Source organism: Bombina bombina, chromosome 4 (genome assembly GCF_027579735.1).
Source record: "Bombina bombina isolate aBomBom1 chromosome 4, aBomBom1.pri, whole genome shotgun sequence".
Lineage (NCBI taxonomy): Eukaryota > Metazoa > Chordata > Amphibia > Anura > Bombinatoridae > Bombina > Bombina bombina.
Window position 1 is genome coordinate 1,226,735,404 of NC_069502.1, and position 27,942 is coordinate 1,226,763,345.

A 27,942-nucleotide genomic window follows, 5' to 3' on the forward strand; every position below is an offset into this window, starting at 1 on the left:
CTGCCCTGGGTCAGGCCTACTTGGCCTATTGCACCCATGGGACGCGCGCCTTCTACGATACCTACATTTCAGCAAAGGCTGAGTTGGAAGCGTTTGTGAAACAGAAAACCGCGGCTGGTCTACTTAGGTCTGCAAGTAAATTCTACCGTTTCGGTAGTAAATCGGGCAGTCTCTTGGCCACTTTGGTGAGGGCTCAGTCCTCCAGGAAACACATTGCAGCACTTAGATGTGGAGGACGCACATATAAAACCCCTATGGAGCTGGCTGAATGCTTGACGCAGTATTTCTCACGTTTATATTCGCGACAACAGCCGACCGATCCAGATGGGTATCGCAGGTTCTGGGACTCGCTTAAGCTGCCTCAGCTTACTAATGACCAGAGAGACACTCTAAATGTCCCTATGACTGATCAGGAGATTCGGTTTACTATCATGTCCTTATCATTAGGGAAGGCACCGGGTCCTGACGGTCTCCCTATTGAGTTCTACAGACTTCTATCGCCACAAATAGCCCCCACTCTTTGTAAAGTCTATAATGCTTTGTTTCTTGGGGACGCACTGCCCTCTAAATCTTTTGTCTCGGCCCATGTCACCTTGATTCCCAAGTCTGGAAAAGATCCCACCTTGCCGGAGTCATACCGCCCCATTTCGCTCTTAAACGTCGACTACAAAATCCTTATGAAAATTGTCGCCAATAGGCTAAAAAAGATACTCCCCTCTTTGGTGCACCCGGATCAGACCGGGTTTGTGTTTGGAAGGACTTCGGTGGTTAATATACGGAGGGTTCTACATGCGGTTACCTACTATTGGTCACAGCCACGAGAACTGCAGCTCAAAGCTGAGCGAGAGGCCTTCCTGCTATCCTTGGATGCAGAGAAGGCCTTTGATAGAGTAGAATGGCCACATCTATTTCATACCCTCGAGCAATTTCGTTTTGCAGGACCATTTGTGGACCTCTTGGGCAAGCTTTACTCCACCCCCACTGCGAGTATTCTGGTCAATGGTCTCTTATCCCCATCTTTCGAATTACAAAGGGGCACCCGTCAGGGTTGCCCTCTATCCCCCCTACTGTTTGATCTGGCACTGGAACCCCTGGCCCTACGGTTAAAACAAATTTTCCCGGGAATGTCGCTTGGCAGTCAGACGGTCCATATGGCACTGTATGCAGACGACATGATGCTGTTTGTCGCTAACCCTGCACTGCATATTCCTAGAATTATAGAGACATTGACCAGCTTTGGAGACTTCTCGGGTTACAGGATTAATATGCACAAATCCGAAATACTGTGGCTCACGGAGCATGGACATAGAGACTTTCACTTTCCTTTTGTCATACAGCCTCATACCCTAACTTATTTGGGAATCGAGATTCACCGAAACCCACAAAGAATTTATGACCTTAATATCATGAAACGCTGTGATCAGTTGCGGTCACAGTTGAAAGCGTGGACAAATCTCCCCTTGGGGTTGTCGGGTCGGATTAATTTGGTGAAAATGGCTATCTTGCCCAGACTATTATACCCATTATTGATGCTGCCCTTCCTCCTCACTAAAGCGGATTTATCTCTAACCAATAAAGCGATACAAATGTTCATCTGGAAGGGTAAAAAGACACGTATTGCTACTAACAAATTGCAACAACCATATCTGAAGGGAGGTCTTGCATTGCCAAATCTCCGCTTCTATAATTGGGCGTCTCTGGTAAGATTTTCTCTTGACTGGCAGTTAGCCACATCACATTTCACGGCCCTGCCTCTGGAGGAGGAGGTGGTAGCACCTTGCTCTTTAGCGTATCTCCTATGTGTCCGCTTCCGCGATCTGCCTGCAGATATTAAAAACAACCCATTGTATAGGGATGTGTTTAGGGCGTGGTGGCTGGCCCTTCGATACTTGGGCAGAACCGGCCCGTCTCCTAGGTTTATTCCATTAGTTGGCAACAGTGACTTTCCAGCGGGTAACAATACAGCTCCATTTCATGCCTGGAGGATGGCTGGGGCCGACTCGGTGGGGGCAATTATTGACCCTTTGTTACACACCGTCAAGACATTCCAAGATCTAAAAAACAAATTTGAGCTTCCTAACTCCCACTTCTACGCCTATCTGCAAGTTAGGCATTATATTAACACACTGATAGCCAGAGACACAGATTTCTGGGATTACGCACACGGCCTTTAAGCTGGGACACTTCTCCTTATCCCCAATCTATCAAAAACTGATCAATCACGCCTCTGACCAGGTCTTGACTAATGTACTGGATAGATTCAGGAGTGATGGCATGGAAGGAACCACCTTGGAAGACATTGCAGATAGTTTAATTAAAACCAGAAGGGCCAGTCTGGCCATATCCCACAGGGAGATGCAGATCAGACTGCTGCATGGCGACTATATTACACCAGCCCGTCTCTCTCGCACTGGAATCCATCATGTCTAAATAGATGCGTCAAATGCTGTATGCCCAGGCCTACGCTTAATCACTATTTCTATGATTGCCCTCACATTAAGAGATTTTGGGGACAGCTGGGGTACTGGGTAAAAATCACATTTAAGTTGAAGGTGGTGTTTGAACCTAATAACATCTTTCTATTTAGATGGGAGGGGCAGAGGAGCAGCATACATCCCCTGTTAACTCTTTGTACGTTGCTGGCCCGTCAGTGTGTCCTTGCCCTCTGGATCTCCACTAGGGCACCATCGTTAACGCAATTCAAACATAGACTGCTTAAACAGCTATTTGTTGAACAATTAGACACTAAGCTAGATATCAATAGGAGACTTAAACCATTCCTCAGCAAGTGGCAAACATACATACGTGCACTCCCACAGACACTACAGCAGCAAGTGCTAGGCCCCTTCTTACAACATGAGCTTATGCTGGAGGCTGATCTCAGAGGTGAATGGGACATCTCGAGCATTGTGTCCCATGGTGCTCCACAAGGTATTGCCTGGGAAGAAATACTGATTGAGAAATGAGCCTATGCTCATCAAGGGAATGCTGCAGTCACCCCATGGTACTCTGAACTTTGGGGGGGGGGGGGGGGGGAGGGGGTTCCCACAGACACCGGTTGGTAGCAGAGCCCATCTGACTCTGGACCCTTTGCTAAGGAACTTGTGGAAGTGATATTATGTGTTGTTATTGTTTAAATATTGTTGTTTGGAGTTAAATGTGTTTTGTTATAGGTTAAAGAGATATAATAAGCTGAAAATGTGAAAAAGTCTGGAGTTTATTTGGTTATTACATGGACATGTCTACTCAGCTACATGTTAACCTGATGAGAACTTTCAACGTCTGGAAATCCATTTAAAACAATCTGCCTTGGACACTTGGTACTATATATATACTCATGGGTTTAGTTAATAAGCAGCTAACTGCTGAGAACTATGTAACATTAACGCTGTCTGACCATGTATTGCCGAATAATAAAAAAGAATTTAAAAAAAAAAAATAAGCAGAGACCTCTGTAAAGCTGACATACAGCATCTGTACCGAGAGAAACTTCTACGAAACGGACATCGCAGCTAGACAAATCCGGGGAGCTAGATGTCTACTATTCCTAATTATTTCTGGTTGTGAACATTTTGGATAATTCTACATATAAACTCTCTTTTACTGGCACAGGGTTTAGCTAAATGCCCTCTGGATTCCTACAGACGTTAAATGACTTCATTCCTAGTAACCAAGTTAATTAGCTCTTCAAGTTAATGCAGAGTGAGAGTTAAAACAACAAGCCCCAAATTGTTCCTTTAATAATTTAGACAGAGCAAATAATTTTCCAATTTACTTCTGTCTGCAAATGTGTTTCATTCTCTTGGTGTCCTTTGTTGAAGGAGTAGCAATGCACTACTGTAAGCTAGCTGAGCACACCTGATGGGCCTAAGACAAGAGGCATGCGTGTGTAATTACCAATCAGCAGGTATCTCCCAGTACTGCATATCCAGGATAGCTGAAGTCTTTTCGCATGTCAGCATGCTGATGTTAATCACGGTGTTCTGTCGAGAACTCCAATTCCTTGAATACTCCAATCTGAGGTCACTTCCGGTGACTCTTCTATTTTAATATCTGTTTTGCCTCTGTCTGGGGGGCGCACCGCCGATCCTCTGGCATACACCCCAAGTAAACCTTGGGGAATGAGGTTTACAAGGGGGCAACAGATCCAGTATTTAAGACACCTTGTGCGCCCAGCCATCTGGGTTTGTACAGCACTGCTGCACAGGGAAAACACTGTAAATGTATGAATGTGAGGCGTGTCACTTTCCACAAATAAAGCAGCAGTTCTGTATATCAGCCAATGAGCAATCAGTCCTTAAGGCCCATGTGTATTACACTTCCTATTAGCTTCAAAATAAACAGCTTTAACGTAACCTTTTTATGCAAGAAATATTAACATATAGTGCTGATTAAAAGGGACACGACACCCCCAACATTTTTATTTCATGATTCAGATAGAGTATACAATTTTTAAACAAGTTTCCAATTTGCTTCTATTATCCATGTTTTGTTCTCTTGGTATCCTTTGTTGAAACGCATACCTAGATATGCTCAGGAGCAGCAATGCACTGCTAGGAGCTTTCTGCTGATTGGTGACTGAACATATTCCTCCTGTCTCTAGATCACCTGTGTTCAGCTTGCTCCTAGTAGTGTGTTGCTGATCCTTAAAAAAAGGATACCAAGAGAATGAAGCCAATTTAGGAATAAAAGTAACTTGGAAAGTTGTTTTAAATTTTATGTTTTATCTGAATCATGAAAGAAAATTTTGTTTTTTATGTCCCAATAATATACGATATAATTTCTTTAGGGTAGTATCCCTTTAATATACATGATATAGTTTATTTAGGGTTCCATGTCCCTTTAATAAAATATCATTTATTTAGGGTTTTGTCCCTTTAATAAACACGATATCATTTCTTTAGGGTATTATCCCTTTAATATACATGATATCATTTCTTTAGGGTATTATCCCTTTAATATACATTATATTTATATAGGGTATTATCCCTTTATTATACATGATATTTATTTAGGGTATTATCCCTTTAATATACATTATATTTATATAGAGTATTATCCCTTTAATATACATTATATGTATATAGGGTATTATCCCTTTAATATACATTATATTTATATAGGGTATTATCCCTTTATTATACATGATATTTATTTAGGGTATTATCCCTTTAATATACATGATATTTCTTTAGGGTATTTTCCCTTTAATATACATTATATTTATATAGGGTATTATCCCTTTAATATACATGATATTTATATAGGGTATTATCCCTTTAATATACATGATATTTATTTAGGGTATTATCCCTTTAATATACATGATATTTATTTAGGGTATTATCCCTTTAATATACATGATATCATTTCTTTAGGGTATTATCCCTTTAATATACATGATATTTATATAGGGTATTATCCCTTTAATATACATGATATATATATATAGGGTATTATCCCTTTAATATACATGATATTTATATAGGGTATTATCCCTTTAATATACATGATATATATTTAGGCATTTATCCCTTTAATATACATGATATTTATATAGGGTATCATCCCTTTAATATACATGATATTTATATAGGGTATTATCCCTTTAATATACATATTTATATAGGGTATTATCCCTTTAATATACATGATATTTATTTAGGCTATTATCCTTTTAATATACATGATATTTATATAGGGTATTATCCCTTTAATATACATGATATTTATTTAGGGTATTATCCCTTTAATATACATGATATTTATATAGGGTATTATCCCTTTAATATACATGATATTTATTTAGGGTATAATCCCTTTAATATACATGATATCATTTCTTTAGGGTATTATCCCTTTAATATACATGATATTTATATAGGGTATTATCCCTTTAATATACATGATATTTATTTAGGGTATTATCCCTTTAATATACATGATATTTATTTAGGGTATTATCCCTTTAATATACATGATATTTATTTAGGGTATTATCCCTTTAATATACATGATATTTCTTTAGGGTATTATCCCTTTAATATACATGATATTTCTTTAGGGTATTATCCCTTTAATATACATTATATTTATATAGGGTATTATCCCTTTATTATACATGATATTTATATAGGGTATTATCCCTTTAATATACATGATATTTATATAGGGTATTATCCCTTTAATATACATGATATTTATTTAGGGTATTATCCCTTTAATATACATGATATTTATTTAGGGTATTATCCCTTTAATATACATGATATTTATTTAGGGTATTATCCCTTTAATATACATAATATTTCTTTAGGGTATTATCCCTTTAATATACATTATATTTATATAGGGTATTATCCCTTTATTATACATGATATTTATATAGGGTATTATCCCTTTAATATACATGATATTTATATAGGGTATTATCCCTTTAATATACATGATATTTCTTTAGGGTATTATCCCTTTAATATACATTATATTTATATAGGGTATTATCCCTTTAATATACATGATATTTATATAGGGTATTATCCCTTTAATATACATGATATTTCTTTAGGGTATTATCCCTTTAATATACATTATATTTATATAGGGTATTATCCCTTTAATATACATGATATTTATATAGGGTATTATCCCTTTAATATACATATTTATATAGGGTATTATCCCTTTAATAAACATGATATTTATATAGGGTATTATCCCTTTATTATACATGATATTTATATAGGGTATTATCCCTTTAATATACATGATATTTATATAGAGTATTATCCCTTTAATATACATGATATTTATATAGGGTATTATCCCTTTAATATACATGATATTTATTTAGGGTATAATCCCTTTAATATACATGATATAATTTCTTTAGGGTATTATCCCATTAATATACATGATATTTATATAGGGTATTATCCCTTTAATATACATGATATTTCTTTAGGGTATTATCCCTTTAATATACATGATATTTCTTTAGGGTATTATCCCTTTAATATACATGATATTTCTTTAGGGTATTATCCCTTTAATATACATGATATTTATATAGGGTATTATCCCTTTAATATACATGATATTTATATAGGGTATTATCCCTTTAATATACATGATATTTATATAGAGTATTATCCCTTTAATATACATGATATTTATTTAGGGTATTATCCCTTTAATATACATGATATTTCTTTAGGGTATTATCCCTTTAATATACATGATATTTCTTTAGGGTATTATCCCTTTAATATACATGATATTTATATAGGGTATTATCCCTTTAATATACATGATATTTATTTAGGGTATTATCCCTTTAATATACATGATATTTATTTAGGGTATTATCCCTTTAATATACATTATATTTATTTAGGGTATTATCCCTTTAATATACATGATATTTATTTAGGGTATTATCCCTTTAATATACATGATATTTATTTAGGGTATTATCCCTTTAATATACATGATATTTATTTAGGGTATTATCCCTTTAATATACATAATATTTCTTAAGGGTATTATCCCTTTAATATACATGATATGTATATAGGGTATTATCCCTTTAATATACATGATATTTCTTTAGGGTATTATCCCTTTAATATACATTATATTTATATAGGGTATTATCCCTTTAATATACATGATATTTATATAGGGTATTATCCCTTTAATATACATGATATTTATATAGGGTATTATCCCTTTAATATACATGATATTTATATAGGGTATTATCCCTTTAATATACATGATATTTATATAGAATATTATCCCTTTAATATACATGATATTTATATAGGGTATTATCCCTTTATTATACATGATATTTATATAGGGTATTATCCCTTTAATATACATGATATTTATATAGAGTATTATCCCTTTAATATACATGATATTTATATAGGGTATTATCCCTTTAATATACATGATATTTATATAGGGTATTATCCCTTTAATATACATATTTATATAGGGTATTATCCCTTTAATATACATGATATTTATATAGGGTATTATCCCTTTAATATAGAATATCATTTCTTTAGGGTTTTTAGCCCTTTAATGTAAAGTGTCTCATTAACTACTAATCAACAGCAAATTGTCTAACAAAATCCCAGTTTTAATCATTTGTGTTCAGTGAAGGTTTTTGAAATGCTGCGATTAGTTGCTAATATACACTATACATTAATAAGTAGCGCTGTGTGTAACTCGTCATCATTTGCTCTGTAAGGTTTGTATGCGATTAGTTGCTAATATACACTATACATTAATAAGTAGCGCTGTGTGTAACTCGTCATCATTTGCTCTGTAAGGTTTGTATGCGATTAGTTGCTAATATACACTATACATTAATAAGTAGCGCTGTGTGTAACTCGTCATCATTTGATCTGTAAGGTTTGTATGCGATTAGTTGCTAATATACACTATACATTAATAAGTAGCGCTGTGTGTAACTCGTCATCATTTGCTCTGTAAGGTTTGTATGCGATTAGTTGCTAATATACACTATACATTAATAAGTAGCGCTGTGTGTAACTCGTCATCATTTGCTCTGTAAGGTTTGTATGCGATTAGTTGCTAATATACACTATACATTAATAAGTAGCGCTGTGTGTAACTCGTCATCATTTGCTCTGTAAGGTTTGTATGCGATTAGTTGCTAATATACACTATACATTAATCAGTAGCGCTGTGTGTAACTCGTCATCATTTGATCTGTAAGGTTTGTATGCGATTAGTTGCTAATATACACTATACATTAATAAGTAGCGCTGTGTGTAACTCGTCATCATTTGCTCTGTAAGGTTTGTATGCGATTAGTTGCTAATATACACTATACATTAATAAGTAGCGCTGTGTGTAACTCGTCATCATTTGCTCTGTAAGGTTTGTATGCGATTAGTTGCTAATATACACTATACATTAATAAGTAGCGCTGTGTGTAACTCGTCATCATTTGATCTGTAAGGTTTGTATGCGATTAGTTGCTAATATACACTATACATTAATAAGTAGCGCTGTGTGTAACTCGTCATCATTTGATCTGTAAGGTTTGTATGCGATTAGTTGCTAATATACACTATACATTAATAAGTAGCGCTGTGTGTAACTCGTCATCATTTGCTCTGTAAGGTTTGTATGCGATTAGTTGCTAATATACACTATACATTTATAAGTAGCGCTGTGTGTAACTCGTCATCATTTGCTCTGTAAGGTTTGTATGCGATTAGTTGCTAATATACACTATACATTAATAAGTAGCGCTGTGTGTAACTCGTCATCATTTGCTCTGTAAGGTTTGTATGCGATTAGTTGCTAATATACACTATACATTAATAAGTAGCGCTGTGTGTAACTCGTCATCATTTGATCTGTAAGGTTTGTATGCGATTAGTTGCTAATATACACTATACATTAATAAGTAGCGCTGTGTGTAACTCGTCATCATTTGATCTGTAAGGTTTGTATGCGATTAGTTGCTAATATACACTATACATTAATAAGTAGCGCTGTGTGTAACTCGTCATCATTTGCTCTGTAAGGTTTGTATGCGATTAGTTGCTAATATACACTATACATTTATAAGTAGCGCTGTGTGTAACTCGTCATCATTTGCTCTGTAAGGTTTGTATGCGATTAGTTGCTAATATACACTATACATTAATCAGTAGCGCTGTGTGTAACTCGTCATCATTTGATCTGTAAGGTTTGTATGCGATTAGTTGCTAATATACACTATACATTAATAAGTAGCGCTGTGTGTAACTCGTCATCATTTGCTCTGTAAGGTTTGTATGCGATTAGTTGCTAATATACACTATACATTAATAAGTAGCGCTGCGTGTAACTCGTCATCATTTGCTCTGTAAGGTTTGTATGCGATTAGTTGCTAATATACACTATACATTAATAAGTAGCGCTGTGTGTAACTCGTCATCATTTGCTCTGTAAGGTTTGTATGCGATTAGTTGCTAATATACACTATACATTAATAAGTAGCGCTGTGTGTAACTCGTCATCATTTGATCTGTAAGGTTTGTATGCGATTAGTTGCTAATATACACTATACATTAATAAGTAGCGCTGTGTGTAACTCGTCATCATTTGATCTGTAAGGTTTGTATGCGATTAGTTGCTAATATACACTATACATTAATAAGTAGCGCTGTGTGTAACTCGTCATCATTTGCTCTGTAAGGTTTGTATGCGATTAGTTGCTAATATACACTATACATTTATAAGTAGCGCTGTGTGTAACTCGTCATCATTTGCTCTGTAAGGTTTGTATGCGATTAGTTGCTAATATACACTATACATTAATAAGTAGCGCTGTGTGTGCTGAGCTCTCTCTCCCCGCTGTGTGTAACTCGTCATCATTTGCTCTGTAAGGTTTGTATGCGATTAGTTGCTAATATACACTATACATTAATAAGTAGCGCTGTGTGTAACTCGTCATCATTTGCTCTGTAAGGTTTGTATGCGATTAGTTGCTAATATACACTATACATTAATAAGTAGCGCTGTGTGTAACTCGTCATCATTTGCTCTGTAAGGTTTGTATGCGATTAGTTGCTAATATACACTATACATTAATAAGTAGCGCTGTGTGTGCTGAGCTCTCTCTCCCCGCTGTGTGTAACTCGTCATCATTTGCTCTGTAAGGTTTGTATGCGATTAGTTGCTAATATACACTATACATTAATAAGTAGCGCTGTGTGTGCTGAGCTCTCTCTCCCCGCTGTGTGTAACTCGTCATCATTTGCTCTGTAAGGTTTGTATGCGATTAGTTGCTAATATACACTATACATTAATAAGTAGCGCTGTGTGTAACTCGTCATCATTTGCTCTGTAAGGTTTGTATGCGATTAGTTGCTAATATACACTATACATTAATAAGTAGCGCTGTGTGTAACTCGTCATCATTTGCTCTGTAAGGTTTGTATGCGATTAGTTGCTAATATACACTATACATTAATAAGTAGCGCTGTGTGTAACTCGTCATCATTTGATCTGTAAGGTTTGTATGCGATTAGTTGCTAATATACACTATACATTAATCAGTAGCGCTGTGTGTAACTCGTCATCATTTGCTCTGCAAGGTTTGTATGCGATTAGTTGCTCATATACACTATACATTAATAAGTAGCGCTGTGTGTAACTCGTCATCATTTGATCTGTAAGGTTTGTATGCGATTAGTTGCTAATATACACTATACATTAATAAGTAGCGCTGTGTGTAACTCGTCATCATTTGCTCTGCAAGGTTTGTATGCGATTAGTTGCTCATATACACTATACATTAATAAGTAGCGCTGTGTGTAACTCGTCATCATTTGATCTGTAAGGTTTGTATGCGATTAGTTGCTAATATACACTATACATTAATAAGTAGCGCTGTGTGTAACTCGTCATCATTTGCTCTGTAAGGTTTGTATGCGATTAGTTGCTAATATACACTATACATTAATAAGTAGCGCTGTGTGTAACTCGTCATCATTTGCTCTGTAAGGTTTGTATGCGATTAGTTGCTAATATACACTATACATTAATAAGTAGCGCTGTGTGTAACTCGTCATCATTTGATCTGTAAGGTTTGTATGCGATTAGTTGCTAATATACACTATACATTAATAAGTAGCGCTGTGTGTAACTCGTCATCATTTGCTCTGTAAGGTTTGTATGCGATTAGTTGCTAATATACACTATACATTAATAAGTAGCGCTGTGTGTAACTCGTCATCATTTGATCTGTAAGGTTTGTATGCGATTAGTTGCTAATATACACTATACATTAATAAGTAGCGCTGTGTGTAACTCGTCATCATTTGCTCTGCAAGGTTTGTATGCGATTAGTTGCTAATATACACTATACATTAATAAGTAGCGCTGTGTGTAACTCGTCATCATTTGATCTGTAAGGTTTGTATGCGATTAGTTGCTAATATACACTATACATTAATAAGTAGCGCTGTGTGTAACTCGTCATGATTTGCTCTGTAAGGTTTGTATGCGATTAGTTGCTAATATACACTATACATTAATAAGTAGCGCTGTGTGTAACTCGTCATCATTTGATCTGTAAGGTTTGTATGCGATTAGTTGCTAATATACACTATACATTAATAAGTAGCGCTGTGTGTAACTCGTCATCATTTGCTCTGTAAGGTTTGTATGCGATTAGTTGCTAATATACACTATACATTAATAAGTAGCGCTGTGTGTAACTCGTCATCATTTGCTCTGTAAGGTTTGTATGCGATTAGTTGCTAATATACACTATACATTAATAAGTAGCGCTGTGTGTAACTCGTCATCATTTGCTCTGTAAGGTTTGTATGCGATTAGTTGCTAATATACACTATACATTAATAAGTAGCGCTGTGTGTAACTCGTCATCATTTGCTCTGTAAGGTTTGTATGCGATTAGTTGCTAATATACACTATACATTAATAAGTAGCGCTGTGTGTAACTCGTCATCATTTGCTCTGTAAGGTTTGTATGCGATTAGTTGCTAATATACACTATACATTAATAAGTAGCGCTGTGTGTAACTCGTCATCATTTGCTCTGTAAGGTTTGTATGCGATTAGTTGCTAATATACACTATACATTAATAAGTAGCGCTGTGTGTAACTCGTCATCATTTGCTCTGTAAGGTTTGTATGCGATTAGTTGCTAATATACACTATACATTAATAAGTAGCGCTGTGTGTAACTCGTCATCATTTGATCTGTAAGGTTTGTATGCGATTAGTTGCTAATATACACTATACATTAATAAGTAGCGCTGTGTGTAACTCGTCATCATTTGCTCTGTAAGGTTTGTATGCGATTAGTTGCTAATATACACTATACATTAATCAGTAGCGCTGTGTGTAACTCGTCATCATTTGCTCTGTAAGGTTTGTATGCGATTAGTTGCTAATATACACTATACATTAATAAGTAGCGCTGTGTGTAACTCGTCATGATTTGCTCTGTAAGGTTTGTATGCGATTAGTTGCTAATATACACTATACATTAATAAGTAGCGCTGTGTGTAACTCGTCATCATTTGCTCTGTAAGGTTTGTATGCGATTAGTTGCTAATATACACTATACATTTATAAGTAGCGCTGTGTGTAACTCGTCATCATTTGCTCTGTAAGGTTTGTATGCGATTAGTTGCTAATATACACTATACATTAATAAGTAGCGCTGTGTGTAACTCGTCATCATTTGATCTGTAAGGTTTGTATGCGATTAGTTGCTAATATACACTATACATTAATAAGTAGCGCTGTGTGTAACTCGTCATCATTTGCTCTGTAAGGTTTGTATGCGATTAGTTGCTAATATACACTATACATTAATAAGTAGCGCTGTGTGTAACTCGTCATCATTTGCTCTGTAAGGTTTGTATGCGATTAGTTGCTAATATACACTATACATTAATAAGTAGCGCTGCGTGTAACTCGTCATCATTTGCTCTGTAAGGTTTGTATGCGATTAGTTGCTAATATACACTATACATTAATAAGTAGCGCTGTGTGTAACTCGTCATCATTTGCTCTGTAAGGTTTGTATGCGATTAGTTGCTAATATACACTATACATTAATAAGTAGCGCTGTGTGTAACTCGTCATCATTTGCTCTGTAAGGTTTGTATGCGATTAGTTGCTAATATACACTATACATTAATAAGTAGCGCTGTGTGTAACTCGTCATCATTTGCTCTGTAAGGTTTGTATGCGATTAGTTGCTAATATACACTATACATTTATAAGTAGCGCTGTGTGCGCTGAGCTCTCTCTCCCCGCTGTGTGTAACTCGTCATCATTTGATCTGTAAGGTTTGTATGCGATTAGTTGCTAATATACACTATACATTAATAAGTAGCGCTGTGTGTAACTCGTCATCATTTGCTCTGTAAGGTTTGTATGCGATTAGTTGCTAATATACACGATACATTAATAAGTAGCGCTGTGTGTAACTCGTCATCATTTGCTCTGTAAGGTTTGTATGCGATTAGTTGCTAATATACACTATACATTAATAAGTAGCGCTGTGTGTAACTCGTCATCATTTGCTCTGTAAGGTTTGTATGCGATTAGTTGCTAATATACACTATACATTAATAAGTAGCGCTGTGTGTAACTCGTCATCATTTGCTCTGTAAGGTTTGTATGCGATTAGTTGCTAATATACACTATACATTAATAAGTAGCGCTGTGTGTAACTCGTCATCATTTGCTCTGTAAGGTTTGTATGCGATTAGTTGCTAATATACACTATACATTAATAAGTAGCGCTGTGTGTAACTCGTCGTCATTTGCTCTGTAAGGTTTGTATGCGATTAGTTGCTAATATACACTATACATTAATAAGTAGCGCTGTGTGTAACTCGTCATCATTTGATCTGTAAGGTTTGTATGCGATTAGTTGCTAATATACACTATACATTAATAAGTAGCGCTGTGTGTAACTCGTCATCATTTGCTCTGTAAGGTTTGTATGCGATTAGTTGCTAATATACACTATACATTAATAAGTAGCGCTGTGTGTAACTCGTCATGATTTGCTCTGTAAGGTTTGTATGCGATTAGTTGCTAATATACACTATACATTAATAAGTAGCGCTGTGTGTGCTGAGCTCTCTCTCCCGGCTGTGTGTAACTCGTCATCATTTGCTCTGTAAGGTTTGTATGCGATTAGTTGCTAATATACACTATACATTAATAAGTAGCGCTGTGTGTAACTCGTCATCATTTGCTCTGTAAGGTTTGTATGCGATTAGTTGCTAATATACACTATACATTAATAAGTAGCGCTGTGTGTAACTCGTCATCATTTGCTCTGTAAGGTTTGTATGCGATTAGTTGCTAATATACACTATACATTAATAAGTAGCGCTGTGTGTAACTCGTCATGATTTGCTCTGTAAGGTTTGTATGCGATTAGTTGCTAATATACACTATACATTAATAAGTAGCGCTGTGTGTAACTCGTCATCATTTGCTCTGTAAGGTTTGTATGCGATTAGTTGCTAATATACACTATACATTAATAAGTAGCGCTGTGTGTAACTCGTCATCATTTGATCTGTAAGGTTTGTATGCGATTAGTTGCTAATATACACTATACATTAATAAGTAGCGCTGTGTGTAACTCGTCATCATTTGCTCTGTAAGGTTTGTATGCGATTAGTTGCTAATATACACTATACATTAATAAGTAGCGCTGTGTGTAACTCGTCATGATTTGCTCTGTAAGGTTTGTATGCGATTAGTTGCTAATATACACTATACATTTATAAGTAGCGCTGTGTGTGCTGAGCTCTCTCTCCCCGCTGTGTGTAACTCGTCATCATTTGATCTGTAAGGTTTGTATGCGATTAGTTGCTAATATACACTATACATTAATAAGTAGCGCTGTGTGTAACTCGTCATCATTTGATCTGTAAGGTTTGTATGCGATTAGTTGCTAATATACACTATACATTAATAAGTAGCGCTGTGTGTAACTCGTCATCATTTGCTCTGTAAGGTTTGTATGCGATTAGTTGCTAATATACACTATACATTAATAAGTAGCGCTGTGTGTAACTCGTCATCATTTGATCTGTAAGGTTTGTATGCGATTAGTTGCTAATATACACTATACATTAATAAGTAGCGCTGTGTGTAACTCGTCATGATTTGCTCTGTAAGGTTTGTATGCGATTAGTTGCTAATATACACTATACATTAATAAGTAGCGCTGTGTGTAACTCGTCATCATTTGCTCTGTAAGGTTTGTATGCGATTAGTTGCTAATATACACTATACATTAATAAGTAGCGCTGTGTGTAACTCGTCATGATTTGCTCTGTAAGGTTTGTATGCGATTAGTTGCTAATATACACTATACATTAATAAGTAGCGCTGTGTGTAACTCGTCATCATTTGCTCTGTAAGGTTTGTATGCGATTAGTTGCTAATATACACTATACATTAATAAGTAGCGCTGTGTGTAACTCGTCATCATTTGCTCTGTAAGGTTTGTATGCGATTAGTTGCTAATATACACTATACATTAATAAGTAGCGCTGTGTGTAACTCGTCATCATTTGCTCTGTAAGGTTTGTATGCGATTAGTTGCTAATATACACTATACATTAATAAGTAGCGCTGTGTGTAACTCGTCATCATTTGCTCTGTAAGGTTTGTATGCGATTAGTTGCTAATATACACTATACATTAATAAGTAGCGCTGTGTGTAACTCGTCATCATTTGCTCTGTAAGGTTTGTATGCGATTAGTTGCTAATATACACTATACATTAATAAGTAGCGCTGTGTGTAACTCGTCATCATTTGATCTGTAAGGTTTGTATGCGATTAGTTGCTAATATACACTATACATTAATAAGTAGCGCTGTGTGTAACTCGTCATCATTTGATCTGTAAGGTTTGTATGCGATTAGTTGCTAATATACACTATACATTAATAAGTAGCGCTGTGTGTAACTCGTCATCATTTGCTCTGTAAGGTTTGTATGCGATTAGTTGCTAATATACACTATACATTAATAAGTAGCGCTGTGTGTAACTCGTCATCATTTGCTCTGTAAGGTTTGTATGCGATTAGTTGCTAATATACACTATACATTAATAAGTAGCGCTGTGTGTAACTCGTCATCATTTGCTCTGTAAGGTTTGTATGCGATTAGTTGCTAATATACACTATACATTAATAAGTAGCGCTGTGTGTAACTCGTCATCATTTGCTCTGCAAGGTTTGTATGCGATTAGTTGCTAATATACACTATACATTAATAAGTAGCGCTGTGTGTAACTCGTCATCATTTGCTCTGTAAGGTTTGTATGCGATTAGTTGCTAATATACACTATACATTAATAAGTAGCGCTGTGTGTAACTCGTCATCATTTGATCTGTAAGGTTTGTATGCGATTAGTTGCTAATATACACTATACATTTATAAGTAGCGCTGTGTGTAACTCGTCATCATTTGATCTGTAAGGTTTGTATGCGATTAGTTGCTAATATACACTATACATTAATAAGTAGCGCTGTGTGTGCTGAGCTCTCTCTCCCCGCTGTGTGTAACTCGTCATCATTTGCTCTGTAAGATTTGTATGCGATTAGTTGCTAATATACACTATACATTAATAAGTAGCGCTCTGTGTAACTCGTCATCATTTGATCTGTAAGGTTTGTATGCGATTAGTTGCTAATATACACTATACATTAATAAGTAGCGCTCTGTGTAACTCGTCATCATTTGATCTGTAAGGTTTGTATGCGATTAGTTGCTAATATACACTATACATTAATAAGTAGCGCTGTGTGTAACTCGTCATTTGCTCTGTAAGGTTTGTATGCGATTAGTTGCTAATATACACTATACATTAATAAGTAGCGCTGTGTGTAACTCGTCATCATTTGATCTGTAAGGTTTGTATGCGATTAGTTGCTAATATACACTATACATTAATCAGTAGCGCTGTGTGTAACTCGTCATCATTTGATCTGTAAGGTTTGTATGCGATTAGTTGCTAATATACACTATACATTAATAAGTAGCGCTGTGTGTAACTCGTCATCATTTGATCTGTAAGGTTTGTATGCGATTAGTTGCTAATATACACTATACATTAATAAGTAGCGCTGTGTGTAACTCGTCATCATTTGCTCTGTAAGGTTTGTATGCGATTAGTTGCTAATATACACTATACATTAATAAGTAGCGCTGTGTGTAACTCGTCATCATTTGATCTGTAAGGTTTGTATGCGATTAGTTGCTAATATACACTATACATTAATAAGTAGCGCTGTGTGTAACTCGTCATCATTTGCTCTGTAAGGTTTGTATGCGATTAGTTGCTAATATACACTATACATTAATAAGTAGCGCTGTGTGTAACTCGTCATCATTTGATCTGTAAGGTTTGTATGCGATTAGTTGCTAATATACACTATACATTAATAAGTAGCGCTGTGTGTAACTCGTCATCATTTGCTCTGTAAGGTTTGTATGCGATTAGTTGCTAATATACACTATACATTAATAAGTAGCGCTGTGTGTGCTGAGCTCTCTCTCCCCGCTGTGTGTAACTCGTCATCATTTGCTCTGTAAGGTTTGTATGCGATTAGTTGTCAATATACACTATACATTAATAAGTAGCGCTGTGTGTAACTCGTCATCATTTGCTCTGTAAGGTTTGTATGCGATTTAGCAGATTTTATTTATATGTAGCGCCCACATCTCCTTACGTACCTGTGATAGGTGACAAGCTCAGTCTATCATACAGATGTCATTCAGCGCAGTCCATGGGATCAGACGAGTCAGCCACGTCTTCTAGTGACTGTCACCGGCACTTCTGGAAGAATAATTGTCACTGAAAGACAGTGGAGGTGACCAGCAGTGAGAGTCCTGCTCTCTGTGCCTCTCTACCTAAAGAAACAAAACATGCCTGACCATCAGTTTATTAAGCAGCACTCAAGTCATGGAACTCTCATACTGGTGACGTGTGACACTAGTCAGATCTATTTATTCACTGTAGTAATGTTACTTTCTGCAGCGCTGTCCACTCTCTTCTAGTACCACAAAAACTCATTAAAAGGTGTGAAAGTGTGAGTGGGTAAAGGGACATAGACAAGTTGTACCTTACACCACGCCTATTAAAGCCCATCTATCCCCAATCTAGTGGTAAAGGAGGGGAAGTGGATATGATTATTATTAAAGGTTAGTTGTAGAGCGCCAACACATTCCGCAGCGCTAATGATGGCACTCTGTTGCACATATGGTTGCTATGCTCTTTAAAGTGATAGTAAATCTGAGCGTTTAAAAAAACATTAGGATTAATCATCCAAGAAAAACTGTAGATTCAGTAATCACTTTAAAAAAAAAAAAGGGTGCTTAACTCACGCTGAGTGTGCCGTGGCACCTCACTCAAGTCAGACCTTCCGGCCGCCCATGGCACATAGTTCTTTACCAACGAGATGACGTTTCCACCTCTAAACCAATAGTCGTGCTAGTATACAGAACAGTGTCAGATGACAAACACAGCTATTGGTTTAGAGGTGGAAACGTCATCTCATTGGTAAAGAGTGCTGTGCCGTGGGTGGTCAAAGGCTCTGACTTTAGCGAGCTGTCGCAGCACAGACAGGATGACTGAAACTACAGTTTATTCTTAGTGATGGTAAATCCTAGCGTTTTTTTAAACGCTCGGATTTACCATCACTTTAAGGTGTTTTGGGAACGTTGTGTGTTATGGGTAATATATTGGATGTAGCCTTCCCCCATAAGCCTAACATTCTTTTGTTACACAAAATCCCTAAATTAAAAGATAAAATAAAGAGTTCACTGATGATAACGCTAAATAGTTCCAAAGGACTAATTCCTCAGCTTCCAGTATAGTCAAGTGGGAGTCTTAGAAAAGCAGCATCACAAGTGAAAAAGTAAAATATAATTACATGTGGGAGGGTCCATAAGTCTAAGCGACATTAAAGTAAAATATAATTACATGTGGGAGGGTCCATAAGTCTAAGCGACATTAAAGTAAAATATAATTACATGTGGGAGGGTCCATAAGTCTAAGCGACATTAAAGTAAAATATAATTACATGTGGGAGGGTCCATAAGTCTAAGCGACATTAAAGTAAAATATAATTACATGTGGGAGGGTCCATAAGTCTAAGCGAAATTAAAGTAAAATATAATTACATGTGGGAGGGTCCATAAGTCTAAGCGACATTAAAGTAAAATATAATTACATGTGGGAGGGTCCATAAGTCTAAGCGACATTAAAGTAAAATATAATTACATGTGGGAGGGTCCATAAGTCTAAGCGACATTAAAGTAAAATATAATTACATGTGGGAGGGTCCATAAGTCTAAGCGACATTAAAGTAAAATATAATTACATGTGGGAGGGTCCATAAGTCTAAGCGACATTAAAGTAAAATATAATTACATGTGGGAGGGTCCATAAGTCTAAGCGACATTAAAGTAAAATATAATTACATGTGGGAGGGTCCATAAGTCTAAGCGACATTAAAGTAAAATATAATTACATGTGGGAGGGTCCATAAGTCTAAGCGACATTAAAGTAAAATATAATTACATGTGGGAGGGTCCATAAGTCTAAGCGACATTAAAGTAAAATATAATTACATGTGGGAGGGTCCATAAGTCTAAGCGACATTAAAGTAAAATATAATTACATGTGGGAGGGTCCATAAGTCTAAGCGACATTAAAGTAAAATATAATTACATGTGGGAGGGTCCATAAGTCTAAGCGACATTAAAGTAAAATATAATTACATGTGGGAGGGTCCATAAGTCTAAGCGACATTAAAGTAAAATATAATTACATGTGGGAGGGTCCATAAGTCTAAGCGACATTAAAGTAAAAATGAAGCTTATGACTCAGACAGAGCAGACAAGTAAAAAAAATCCTTCACAATTTACTTCTATTATTTCATTCTTGTTCGCTCTCTACTTCCCAGTATTCTGAGCTAGGCTGTGCAGGGTGTCTTCAGCACTCTATGGGGCCGATTTATCATCGGTCTGTCCGACATGATCTGCTCAGACATCGCTGATTTTATCATTGCACAAGCAGTTCTTGTGAAATGCTTGTGCAATGCCGCCCCCTGCAGATTCACAGCCAATCGGCCGCTAGCAGGGGGTGTCAATCAGCCTGACCATACACGATCGGCGGATCAGAGTATGCAGACCAGTTAAGGAGCAGTAGCCTTAAGACCGCTGCTTCATAACTGCTGTTTCCAGCAGAAACAGGGGCCATTCTGCCCGTGATAAATCGGCCCCTATGGCTAAAGTGTTTGTAACCCAGTTATGCATAGTACTCAAGACATACACACTCCTCACCCTACCTCAGTATGCTCTAATTCTTGTATTACAATGTCCCTTTAATTTTGACTTCCATATTGCTTTAATTTTAACCTATTCAAACACTAAGCTACCATGGTCAGTTAGGAACATAATACAGAAAAGCAACTCTGTAAAATAAAATAAAAATAGAATATTGCACAAGACTCACTAACCTCATGAATTACTTCAGGGTACTGCAGTTGCTTGAACATTAGGGCCAAAAGGATGATCTAAATTCCCTAAACACGCTAAGGAACACACAGCATGTTGTTCACAAACACGCTAAGGAACACACAGCATGTTGTTCACAAACACGCTAAGGAACACACAGCATGTTGTTCACAAACACGCTAAGGAACACACAGCATGTTGTTCACAAACACGCTAAGGAACACACAGCATGTTGTTCACAAACACGCTAAGGAACACACAGCATGTTGTTCACAAACACGCTAAGGAACACACAGCATGTTGTTCACAAACACGCTAAGGAACACACAGCATGTTGTTCACAAACACGCTAAGGAACACACAGCATGTTGTTCACAAACACGCTAAGGAACACACAGCATGTTGTTTACAAACACGCTAAGGAACACACAGCATGTTGTTCACAAACACGCTAAGGAACACACAGCATGTTGTTCACAAACACGCTAAGGAACACACAGCATGTTGTTCACAAACACGCTAAGGAACACACAGCATGTTGTTCACAAACACGCTAAGGAACACACAGCATGTTGTTCACAAACACGCTAAGGAACACACAGCATGTTGTTCACAAACACGCTAAGGAACACACAGCATGTTGTTCACAAACACGCTAAGGAACACACAGCATGTTGTTCATAAACAAGCTAAGGAACACACAGCATGTTGTTCACAAACATGCTAAGAAACACACAGCATGTTGTTCATAAACACGCTAAGGAACACACAGCATGTTGTTCATAAACACGCTAAGGAACACACAGCATGTTGTTCATAAACACGCTAAGGAACACACAGCATGTTGTTCATATACACGCTAAGGAACACACAGCATGTTGTTCATAAACACGCTAAGGAACACACAGCATGTTGTTCATATACACGCTAAGGAACACACAGCATGTTGTTCATATACACGCTAAGGAACACACAGCATGTTGTTCATAAACACGCTAAGGAACACACAGCATGTTGTTCATAAACACGCCTTGAATCATTTGGATACCTTACGTTTCCTGAACAATGCAGCTAGTACAAAGTCATTGTCAGTTGTAGCCGCTATGACATGCTGTTCCAAGGGCAGTGATTGAATGACATGTCTGAGCAATTAGAGAGTTGGCAGTGCGCCGGGCACTACACGCTGTTAGTGTTTATTGTAAGCCAGTGATGTAGCTGGCAAACTCCATTCTTCTGCTAGTGTGGGCTGATCTACAAGACTAGAGAATAATGCTCTAATATAGAAGCAGCAACAATAAAGCAAACAGAATTGGTCATGGATCCACGTCTAGGGGCTGAAACATGTCTAAAACTTAGAAGCCATCCATATTATTTCAAAGCCCATCTGGCTATAGTGATCTCACCAACCAATGACAGCTAGTACAAGCATACAGTCCACAGCTTCCTTCTGCCAATGCTCTGAACGTAATAAAAGTGTTCTACCATCTTCCATGATGATATATGAAGTGCCAGCTAACAGATATAAACCAAAGCTTAAAGGAACAGCCTACTCCAGAATGTTTATTGTTTAAAAAGATAATCCCTTTATTACCCATTCCCCAGTTTTGCATAACCAACACGGTTATATTAATATACTTTTTACCTCTGTGATTACCTTGTATCTAAGCCTCTGCAGACTGCCCCTTATCTCAGTTATATTAATATACTTTTTACCTCTGTGATTACCTTGTATCTAAGCCTCTGCAGACTGCCCCTTATCTCAGTTATATTAATATACTTTTTACCTCTGTGATTACCTTGTATCTAACCCTCTGCAGACTGCTCCTTATCTCAGTTATATTAATATACTTTTTACCTCTGTGATTACCTTGTATCTAACCCTCTGCAGACTGCTCCTTATCTCAGTTATATTAATATACTTTTTACCTCTGTGATTACCCTGTATCTAAGCCTCTGCAGACTGGCCCTTATCTCAGTTATATTAATATACTTTTTACCTCTGTGATTACCTTGTATCTAACCCTCTGCAGACTGCTCCTTATCTCAGTTATATTAATATACTTTTTACCTCTGTGATTACCTTGTATCTAACCCTCTGCAGACTGCTCCTTATCTCAGTTATATTAATATACTTTTTACCTCTGTGATTACCCTGTATCTAAGCCTCTGCAGACTGGCCCTTATCTCAGTTATATTAATATACTTTTTACCTCTGTGATTACCTTGTATCTAAGCCTCTGCAGACTGCCCCTTATCTCAGTTATATTAATATACTTTTTACACCTCTGTGATTACCGTGTATCTAAGCCTCTGCAGACTGCCCCTTATCTCAGTTATATTAATATACTTTTACCTCTGTGATTACCTTGTATCTAAGTCTCTGCAGACTACCCCCTTATCTCAGTTATATTAATATACTTTTACCTCTGTGATTACCTTGTATCTAAGCCTCTGCAGACTGGCCCTTATCTCAGTTATATTAATATACTTTTTACCTCTGTGATTACCTTGTATCTAAGCCTCTGCAGACTGCCCCTTATCTCAGTTATATTAATATACTTTTTACACCTCTGTGATTACCGTGTATCTAAGCCTCTGCAGACTGCCCCTTATCTCAGTTATATTAATATACTTTCTACCTCTGTGATTACCCTGTATCTAAGCCTCTGCAAACTGCTCCTCATCTCAGTTATATTAATATATTTTTTACCTCTGTGATTACCTTGTATCTAAGGATCTGCAGACTGCCCCCTTATCTCAGTGCTTTTGACAGACTTGCGTTTTAGCCAATCAGTGTTGACTCCTAAATAACTCCATGGGAGTGAGCACAACAATAAATATATATATAGCACACATTACCTAGCACTATGTAGCTGTAAATCTGTCAAAATGCACTGAGATAAGAGGCAAACTTCAAGGGCTTAGAATTAGCATATGAGCCTACCTAGGTTTAGTTTTCAACTAAGAATAACAAGTGAACATAGCAAATTTGATTATAAAAGTAAATTGGAAACTTGTTTAAAATTGAATGCCCTATCTGAATCATGAAAGTTTATTTTGACTAGACTGTCCCTTTCCCTAACATAGTGCCAGCAAAGCATTTATACATGCATGAACTTAGGGTGCTGCACAAATCTTTACAAATGATGCACCAGCTGATGAAAAACTCCTAACTTGATGAAACTCGAGTTGTTTCACACAGCTACTCTCTTGCACATTCAACAGAACATGTTGGCAATGCACTAAATTACCTAACAGATACTGAACAGTGATATTTTAGAATTGTTAATAACTTAGCTACTGTTCACGATTACATTCTAAAGATTGTTATTAAGGGAGAAATAAAGTGTCAGATATCTCAGTGATCCGATACCATATGCAGTTTCCCAAACGCATTATGAGCCAATGAGAAGACAAACACCACATCACACTTTTATTTAAGTTTATTACACAAGGTGAGAAGTCTATATCAAACTGTGGCGCTAACAAGAACACTGATGATCTATGCAAGAATTTGTTATAGAACTGTATAATGATACACAAAATGTCCCAGGGATAAAGCTGAATGAGTTATGGCTCACTGGAGCCTGCTGTATGCTAAGTCAGGACTTCACGGATAATTTACAAATATAACATACAATGAACCAAGCAACACTGCACAATTATTATTTTTTATGAACCTCTGATCACAATTATAATGTGCGGTCATGTTCACTATTCCTGAAGCTTCAAAATATTTGATTTAGTCTGAAGTGATTCTGTTTTGGGGGTTTTCTTGGTTGAGATGGTCCACTCATACTTTAAAAATATGGATAGATTAGAACTAAACATTTTCAAGACTCTACTGTAACCCTTTAACCATCACTTGAATGATGGACTAAATGGCTTGGTGGATTATTAAGTATGAAGCGCAATGCACTGTTATTTTTTAGATATATTTGTAATAGTACCCACAAGTACCTACATAACTCAGGTGGTTTCTGTCAGTCCCAAGTGTGACTAAGAATTAACGTATGCTGTTTTTGCCTTAAAACCACTTGAGATGGATGAATCTGTCCTGTTTTATAAGTAGATTGTGGGGGATTTGACAGACCCTAAAAGAATTAGTCCAGCATTTGAGGTTTTTAACGATGAAAAGTCACCCTTGTCACCAGTGATCATGGAGATACCTGAATCAAAAATGTTCTTTACAGGTGTAGATGTGTTGACTGATGTTTATCAAACTTGGAAGCCACCCACACACTTTAGGAGCCAGGGAAGAGTATATGTATGTTAACAAGCACTGTGGTGATGGTAGGGTTGTAACCTCCGCCATGTTTTCCTGGACACTTATGAGTTACACATGCTGCCGGGTGTGCAGAGGGCAACAAGCACTGTGCACCTGGATGGCACAGAAATAGTGACCCTGAGCAGCACTATTCATGTTCCTCCCTACACACCCTGAAGCGTGTGCAACTCATAAGGAAACATGGCCGAGGTGGCAACCCTAGGTGGTGGAACAATTGGATGGATGCTCAAACACAGCACTGTAAAGTTCTAAGATAGTTATAAAGGTTTAATTTATGAAGCAGAGTTCTTCAAGTAAATTCTGCCCCTTAAAGTAATACACCTGGTTGTTACTAATATTGTTATTGCAAGAATCCCAAGACGTAGGCCACTAGAATTTCATACTGTATACTGGTTTCCCAACCGTTTAGTTTCATTTGAATGTTTGGGTACTTTACAGCTCTTAACCACCATTAAATATAAGTATCGGATTCACTATGTAGTATTATCCTACTAATAGACAAAATGTAATAGAGTCCTCGTATGGATAAAAAGGCAATCGTGTAAGATGCAGTGAAAGTGCTGAAGAGAACTAAAGATTAATTTACCTGGGCCAAGGCGTGCACGTACACATCCCAACCGAAGTACATAAAAGAGGACTTTTATGGCACAGCAGGTAATATGGTAGAACATACCTGGGGCAGGGGATCTGAATGGAGGATGGGAAGCGCTTTGGAACAGCGATAAAGAAGGTTTTTTGCCATTTACTGCTTTATATAAACGAGTCATAATAAATAAAGGTTATGTGATGAGCAAACGTAATACAGTTTGGATACAAAAAGCTTTGGTGCGATAACTATATAGGAATATAAATATACATAAGAACACATTGATTGAAGCAGCAATAAACTGAATGCAGATTGTAATGAGTGAGAATTTGCATGTCAGTCAGTATCTCACATCCAGAGGTGTTTGCCCTCTCCCTGCCCCAATGTCTGTCAGTCACTCCCTCTGTACACCCGGGGTCTGTCAGTCTCTCTCTTTCTACTCCCCAATGTCTGTCAGTCTCTCTCTTTGTACTCCCAGGGTCTGTCAGTCTCTCTCTCTCTGTACTCCCGGGGTCTGTCAGTCTCTCTCTCTCTGTACTCCCGGGGTCTGTCAGTCTCTCTCTCTCTGTACTCCCGGGGTCTGTCAGTCTCTCTCTCTCTGTACTCCCGGGGTCTGTCAGTCTCTCTCTCTCTGTACTCCCGGGGTCTGTCAGTCTCTCTCTCTCTGTACTCCCGGGGTCTGTCAGTCTCTCTCTCTCTGTACTCCCGGGGTCTGTCAGTCTCTCTCTCTCTGTACTCCCGGGGTCTGTCAGTCTCTCTCTTTCTACTCCCCAATGTCTGTCAGTCTCTCTCTTTGTACTCCCGGGGTCTGTCAGTCTCTCTCTTTCTACTCCCCAATGTCTGTCAGTCTCTCTCTCTCTGTACTCCCGGGGTCTGTCAGTCTCTCTCTCTCTGTACTCCCGGGGTCTGTCAGTCTCTCTCTCTCTCTCTCTCTGTACTCCCGGGGTCTGTCAGTCTCTCTCTCTCTCTGTACTCCCGGGGTCTGTCAGTCTCTCTCTCTCTGTACTCCCGGGGTCTGTCAGTCTCTCTCTCTGTACTCCCGGGGTCTGTCAGTCACTCCCTCTGTACACCCGGGGTCTGTCAGTCTCTCTCTTTCTACTCCCCAATGTCTGTCAGTCTCTCTCTTTGTACTCCCGGGGTCTGTCAGTCTCTCTCTTTCTACTCCCCAATGTCTGTCAGTCTCTCTCTCTCTGTACTCCCGGGGTCTGTCAGTCTCTCTCTCTCTGTACTCCCGGGGTCTGTCAGTCTCTCTCTCTCTCTCTCTCTGTACTCCCGGGGTCTGTCAGTCTCTCTCTCTCTCTGTACTCCCGGGGTCTGTCAGTCTCTCTTTCTCTCTGTACTCCCGGGGTCTGTCAGTCTCTCTCTGTACACCCGGGGTCTGTCAGTCTCTCTCTTTCTACTCCCCAATGTCTGTCAGTCTCTCTCTTTGTACTCCCGGGGTCTGTCAGTCTCTCTCTTTCTACTCCCCAATGTCTGTCAGTCTCTCTCTCTCTGTACTCCCGGGGTCTGTCAGTCTCTCTCTCTCTGTACTCCCGGGGTCTGTCAGTCTCTCTCTCTCTGTACTCCCGGGGTCTGTCAGTCTCTCTCTCTCTCTGTACTCCCGGGGTCTGTCAGTCTCTCTCTCTCTCTGTACTCCCGGGGTCTGTCAGTCTCTCTCTCTCTCTCTGTACTCCCGGGGTCTGTCAGTCTCTCTCTCTCTCTCTGTACTCCCGGGGTCTGTCAGTCTCTCTCTCTCTGTACTCCCGGGGTCTGTCAGTCTCTCTCTCTCTGTACTCCCGGGGTCTGTCAGTCTCTCTCTCTCTGTACTCCCGGGGTCTGTCAGTCTCTCTCTCTCTGTACTCCCGGGGTCTGTCAGTCTCTCTCTCTCTGTACTCCCGGGGTCTGTCAGTCTCTCTCTCTCTGTACTCCCGGGGTCTGTCAGTCTCTCTCTCTCTGTACTCCCGGGGTCTGTCAGTCTCTCTCTCTCTGTACTCCGGGGGTCTGTCAGTC

General features: G+C 37.7%; 1 protein-coding gene across 2 annotated transcripts in view; it reads right to left on the bottom strand.

Moving 5' to 3' along the window:
- Positions 1 to 27,942, bottom strand: part of TJAP1 (tight junction associated protein 1) — a 447,483-nt gene that overhangs the window by 413,770 nt on the left and 5,771 nt on the right. For both annotated transcript variants that reach the window (XM_053712761.1, XM_053712760.1), the window contains exon 2: positions 18,293 to 18,469. The gene's annotated coding sequence lies outside the window, so the exon portion shown is untranslated. The remainder of the gene's footprint in view (positions 1 to 18,292; positions 18,470 to 27,942) is intronic.